Source organism: Sceloporus undulatus, chromosome 5 (genome assembly GCF_019175285.1).
Source record: "Sceloporus undulatus isolate JIND9_A2432 ecotype Alabama chromosome 5, SceUnd_v1.1, whole genome shotgun sequence".
In the NCBI taxonomy this organism is placed as follows: Eukaryota; Metazoa; Chordata; class Lepidosauria; order Squamata; family Phrynosomatidae; genus Sceloporus; species Sceloporus undulatus.
Genome location: NC_056526.1, coordinates 178732235 through 178739289, shown reverse-complemented (window position 1 = coordinate 178739289; position 7055 = coordinate 178732235). Strand labels below are relative to the sequence as shown.

At 41.0% G+C, this 7055-nt stretch overlaps 1 protein-coding gene across 9 annotated transcripts in view; it reads right to left on the bottom strand.

Moving 5' to 3' along the window:
* The window catches only part of MAPK10 (mitogen-activated protein kinase 10), a 305526-nt gene that overhangs the window by 30362 nt on the left and 268109 nt on the right, over positions 1-7055 (bottom strand). The window lies entirely within an intron of this gene.

Sequence of the window (7055 nt, the reverse complement as noted above, 5' to 3'; positions counted from 1 at the left end):
AAAACTAAAACTCCTCTCCTTCTCCTCTCTCTGGCCGGACTGCTCTGAAAGGCTCTGGAAGTTGGTATATAAAGCTAGTCTGCTAGCTCCGCCCCCTTGTGACTCACAGATGTGACTCACAGAAGCTCCGCCCCTTCAGCAATGAGCACACAGTCTCAAGCACACAGTCTCAAAATGGCTGCCAAGCAGCTCCTCTCCTTCTCCTCTCTCTGGCCGGACTGCTCTGGAAGGCTCTGGAAGTTGGTATATAAAGCTAGTCTGCTAGCTCCGCCCCCTTGTGACTCACAGATGTGACTCACAGAAGCTCCGCCCCTTCAGCAATGAGCACACGGTCTCAAGCACACGGTCTCAAAATGGCTGCCAAGCAGCTCCTCTCCTTCTCCTCTCTCTGGCCGGACTGCTGATATTTCAACATTCTTTTCACTTTTCACTTGTAGGATGGAAACATGGCAGTTAAAGTGGAATAAAAGCATTGTAATTGTCTAGTGCGAATGCCTCCCGGTATTCCTTTTCATGTGTGCTGATCAGTGTGGCCACACTATGGATTTGTATAAGACAGTACAGTATTGGCAGATTCCTTTTCTATTTCTTTTCTGATTATGGACAATGAGGAATTTGTCTTTCTTGGAAGAATGGCCTGGGATCAGCCCACAGGTCCTCCTGGGGGACAGAAGAGCCGGGGGCTTCAATGATTCCATGAAGAATCCATGACAATGCTAGAGCATGTCTAAACATTCATTCTAACCCACAGAATTGTAATATGGTGTTTTCTGTTGCAGGATTGCAGCAATTTCCATAATCAGGGTGGCTATTGCTATAAAGACCACCTGTTTGCCATTGGCTTACACTGTATGTTACTCCAAGTAATTGCATCCCTGGGGATGGTTTGCCTGCAGGAAAAACAAGTGTGAATGACTACATAAACTATTTGGTAGTCTGTGGACTTAGAGGACTTTCTCAGTTCAGCTTATTGGTAGACTGGGGGGGGGAGCTGTCTGGAATGCAGGAGCCTGAGTACAACTTAAATTAGTTTGTTGTAAGGGCAGCACATCAGGCAGGACTGAACAATTGCTACAGGGCTAGGAATCACTTTATAGGTTGGTCAAATGTTCAAAGGCTCTGCTGTATATATGTGGAATATAAATGGAATTGAACAGAAAGGTTCAGACAGCACGCAGAAAGAGAAACCTAGTGACACAAAGGGAAAAAACAAGGTAAGGGTACAGCTGCCAGAAGGAACTTAGCATACATCAGTAGAAGGACTGAGGTGAAGAGAAAGAGACTTTTAGGAGTTGATTACAGATGGGTTTAAATAAAGTTCCTTAGTTTTTTGTTTTCTAACACCTGCATGAATCTTGCTCAAAACTGAGGATGCATTTACACTGTAAAATTAATGCAGTTTGACACCACTTTAACAGCCATGGCTCCATCCTACAGAAACCTGGGATTTGTAGTTTTGGCAGAGAAGGCTAAAGCCCTTGTAAAACTACAAATCCCAGAATTCCATAGGATGGAGCTACAGCATTTAATCTGATGTCAGACTGCATTATTTCTACAGTGTAGATGCACCCTAGAACTACATGAAACAGGGACCCCAGGGGCCATCTTGTCCAATGACATATCAGAGCAGGAATCTATAAGTAAAGCATTCCTGAGAAGTGTCCATTCAATACCTGTTTTTCAAAAAAAGTTTTTTAAAAGCTAAACCTATATAAAAAGTTGCTATGTATATGTAAATTGACTAGGATATGATTTATCCCTTTAACTATACAACATTTATGTTGTTTTCTATTGGAACTAGGTAAGATCCTCAAGTATATCATTAAATACCACAGTTAGGATCATCCATTGCAAAGTATCCCTATTTCTATACATTGCTGTGAAAGACAGACAGTGAAGAAAACTGATAGGAAGAGAATCAACTCATTTGAAATGTTGTTCTGGAAGAGCGCTTTATAGATACTATGGTCTGCCAAAATGACCAGTAAATGGGACCTAAATCAAATCAAGTCTGAATTCTTTTCTAGTAGCCAGAATGACTAAATCAAGGTTATCATAGACATATGAAGAGACAAGGTGACTTACTAGAAAAAGATAATGCTTGGTAAAATGGGAAGCAGTAGAAAAAGAGAAAGACCACATTACAGGTGGATTGATTCAACCATGGAAGCCACAGCTCTGAGTTTGCAAGACTTGAGCAATACTGTTAATAACAGGGGCTCTTTGAGGCTTCTCATTTATGGGTCAAATTGATGGCAAATAGCAAAAACAACAAATAGTGAAATCAGTGGTTTGCTGCCAGTTTTCAACAGGTAAACCACAATGTTGATTTTTTTGGAGAAAAATTATTTGCAAATCTGGGCAGCACAGAGTTTGTAAAAAGAGGCTTGGGGTTGCATGCAACCTGTGGTCTCTTTTTGCCCACTCCTGATTTTAGGTCTCTCATCAAGATTTTCTGGCCCATTTATACAATTATGATTTAGATTTTCCTTCCTTACTTCTTTGTGTCCCATTTTTTGGGGGAAATTGAGATATAGATTGATGATGATGATGATGATGATATCTGTAAACTAATGCGAGGTGCCAGGCTGCTAGAAACTAGGTAATAGGAGTTGCTCTGTCCATTTGCTGGACTATGAATATGGAAAAGCACTACTTCTCCCTCCAGGCATTTCCCCTCCCATTATGCATGCACAAAAATAAAAAAGGAAGAAGCCATATTTTCTGGCTTTTTCTTATGCTATCTGCCTAGAAAGGGGTATATATGTTGTTCCAAGCATCTGAAATTACCTCTCTTCCCACAGTACTTCCACCAGAACCACGCTTTCTGCAGTTCTGGCTTTTGCAGGTTGGTTGCTGAAAGAGGGGTGCGTTGGTTCAAACATAGTTTCAAGCTTATTGAGTTACATGCAGGAAGATGCCTCAGGGAACAGATAAGAAAGTGATCAAGAGGTCATCTAACATTGGTAACTTCAGTTCAATTTGCTTGATGCATCGCTCACTTTCAAAAGCTTCTGGGTGACTTCATTAGTAACGCGTGGCCCAATAATATGTTTCAGGGAAGTGCATTAAATACTCACTTTTAAACTAGGAGTTAACATGAACAGCTACATATTTCTGGGCAGTCAGTATTAAGCAAGCACTACTCCATATGTCTTTTCCCTTCTATGGGAAGAATATGGGATAGGGCAATCCTTCAAACCATATGCAGATCACAAAGCAGCCATGCATAATCCTAAAGGAGATGCCTTTGAAGAAAAATCTGAAGCTTTAATTTGCTCAGAATCTGCCTGCTAGTTTCTAACTGGTTCAGCTAGGTGGAGCCATATTACACCAATTCCTAAAGAATTACAATTCCAAACTCAATTCAAGGTACTGGTGCACACTTAAAGCCCAAGATGACTTAAGACCCAGATATCTTCCCAGGTCAACCTGCCTTGCCTCAAGCTCTTCAGATGCAGCCTTTCACTGAGTACTATTAGTTGGTGAAGCCAGTGTTACACCTACGGATATGACTTTTCTATAATAGTGCTGTGACCTTGGGAACATCTCCCAACATTACAATATTTACATTGGAAGGACATTCTAAATTCTTCAGGTATTGCAAACAGGCTTGATTATCTCTACTTGCAGTTTGATGCTTTTGTTGCTGTTTGATGACAGAGCTTGAGGGAAAGGTTACTTTTTGCAGTAAACTTCCCATAACCTCCAGATGCCTGGGGTATTAGGGAAGTTGCAGTCCAAAAGCACTTTTCCAAGTGCAGTTGGATTTTATATTACATGATGGAGGCTGAGATGTTGTATGGACTGTCTTCTATTTTTATTATCTGGATCAGTTAGAATGACAGTTGGGCTTGAAACTCATAAAATAAATCAAAGACAGAAGCCACTCACAACACTGAACCATAAAGAATGGTCTTTGAGGAGTATAAATTCAGGAGTTCTAAGAACAAAAGAAGCTGAGAGATGGGTGTAAAATCAGATGCCTGAAATCTGATGTGTGAATCTCCAAGGAAGAAGTGGGGTTGAACTTCAGCTGCAGGTAAGTAAAAGGGAGGACTAGTTCCAGTTACAAAACAGTTCCAAGACAGATGTCTAAAGATGAATTCATATTCAGTTTTTTCACTGGAACAGAATGAATCTGAAATGATTTCCTTTTTTTAAAAGGGAGATTAATTATGTCCCTCTTAATAATTGCCTATTAGCCTCATGTGCAGGAGTTAGGTCTGTGAACAGGCACTAGACATATGGGGGACCTTAATTCTCAGATCTCACAGTCAAAGCAGAAAAGGACACAAGTCTATAGACTGTGACCCATCTCTCCATAAGGCACCTCATCACCATGGTAACCAAGCGCCTCGTAAAACACTAATGAATTTACCCTCACAGCAGCAATGACATTGGGAAGGATTATGAGATGCTCTCTACATCATCTTTGGGAGCTTCCTAGGACCGATTATACCTCCTGTAATGGCATACAAATACCTGGCCTTTTCCCCCAGAGGGAATGCAGAGGGTTAATGATGCTTATGGCCCTCTTCTATGGAAGACTGGCTGCACTATTCTTCTCTCTCTCTCTCTCTCTCTCTCTCTCACACACACACACACACACACACACACAATATTTACGGATATCAAAATAACTGATCTCAGCTGAAAAAATCTCTTCCACCTCCTCCACACAGGAAATGTACAACAGAGATATTTCCTTAACCTTTTCTTGTAATGTTCCAATTTGTACATCTCACTACATCTAAAATACAAATCATGTAAACACAAAATAATCCAGATTCAGAGAAAATAGCAAGCTTATACAAGCAAAATTACCAGGGTAAAAACTGGAGAGGCTCCTGTGCCATAATGGTTGTGCAGAAGAGGGAATTTCAGCATGTGTTGCTTATTGCCTAGTTGTGTGGCAAGTAGTACCTGAAAAAATTCCCTCTTCTACTCAGTTATTAAAAGGCACAGGAGTCCTCTCCCAGTTTGAATTTGGCAAGTATACATGGGACTATGGTGTAACAGTTAGACAACAGGATGGGCACTTGAGAGGTTCCTATTCAAGCTCACACTGCATGACTTTGGCCAGTTGCATTCTCCCTCAGCCTGACTTACTTCACAAAGTTATTATGCAGATAAAGTGGGGAAGAAGAGAGCCATGTAAGAGCCCGGAAAAAAGCTTTTTTCCCCTAAATGTAATCTATAGATGACGGCAAACCCAACCGACTGCATGTCCTGAGCCTCTTCAGACCAGAATTATACTGCCTCTGAACATAGAGGTTTCATCTCCCACTTTGCCAAACAGCCATTGATGGATCTAATATCTAGAAATCCAAGCTGCTATCTCATCCTGGCTGGGACCCAGTACAAATATTTGTACTGCCAATGCTAGGACTCTGATCAAACAAACAAAGAAGAAGAAAGCAAAAGCAAACAATATGGAATAAAGAGACTGCATCTGTTTTTCAGCTGTCTTGAAGGGGTAGCAAGAAATTCTCTGTGCTTCTGACTATTATAAAAGACCATAAAACATTTTCATGATGACGAATGTATGTCACAATAGTTCAGTTTTAGGAGTGTTGAGTCAACAAGGGTCAGCCCTTTCAGCAAGCATACCTCAAGTCACCTTCAAAATAACAGTCCCTTGTACTGCACCACCAACTCTTCCCACACAATCACACATTCACAGACTGTACACATGCAAACACACATACACATCTTCTTTGGTATGATCATGTACAGATGGTGAGCTCTCTCCAGACTACAATAGATTGGCTAAAAAATGAGCTATCAAGAGAGAGAATTCTACTTGTTTCTCAGCATCTCTAAACCATAGTAGCATTTTATAATAGCTGGAACATTTTTATAATATGGTCCATTTCATAATAGCTGGATATATTTTTGGGTGAGGAAGAACTGAAATATGCAGAGAGCAGCATAGCCTTAAATGACACTGGTGATATCATGGCATGGCAACAGTGGTGGAACTCAGGTTACCAAGATCCTAATTTCTAGAGTGCCTCTTTCCAGGCTAGTGCACTTCCCAGAGAAAGTGAAAAATGATTGGAAGATAGTTGGAAGCCACTAGCATGACAATCTGCTCTGCTATAAGCCCTCCCGACACATACACAACCAAGCACTCCTGGTTTACCAGATACAACATGAAGAAGCAAACTTGGGAAATTCAAATTTGGGAACTCCCATGTCAGTGGGGCAGTGAACCAATCTCAGGTTTTAGTTTAAACTGTAAAAGAGCTACCCAAGATGCTGAACCTGTGAGGTGTTTCAGCACTCTGCCCAGGTCTTATAATTTCAGACTAAACCCAAAAGAGTATTTAATCCCCCCCCCCCAAAATAAGGCTAGCGCTACCAGCCACCACTGCCCAAACATTGTCTTCTTCTATCTCTGCCTCTCCGTTTCACTTACCAGCTTGTTTGTGGAGGAGTGGGTGGCTGTTTGTTTGTTTTATATCCCACCTTTTTCCCAGTTTGGGACCCAAAGCAACTTAGAGTATAAAATAAAAACAAAATATAACTAAAACATTGTAAAATACAGGTGTTGTTATTGTTGTTTTACAAACATTACATACACAGTACTATTAAAAACAACTGTAAAATTACAATTTAAAAGCTTGTTTAAAACATATAGATCAAAGTCCAGCACACCTTACTGAAAAACCCTTCTGCAATACCAACTGAAAGTCAAAGGCTGTCAAAATGTTCTTGTTGTGTGGCTTCAGGTTGTTTTAGACTTATGGCAACCCTAAAGTGAACCTATCACAAGGTTTTCTGGGGCTGAGTGTGTGTGACTTGACCAAGGTCATCTTGTGGGTTTCCATGACTGAGTGGGGAATTGAACACTGATTTACAGAGTCGTAGTCCAGTGCTCAAACCACTATGTCATACTGCTCCCCTTTTTCTCTACACACACATGAACACGCATGCGCGCGCACACACACACACACACACATCTTTGCTTGCCAGAGAAAAGAAAGCAAGGCATTTAGCTCCTGTGGCTGCTTTGCTTGTGAGAATACCATAGTCTAGAAGCAGCCACT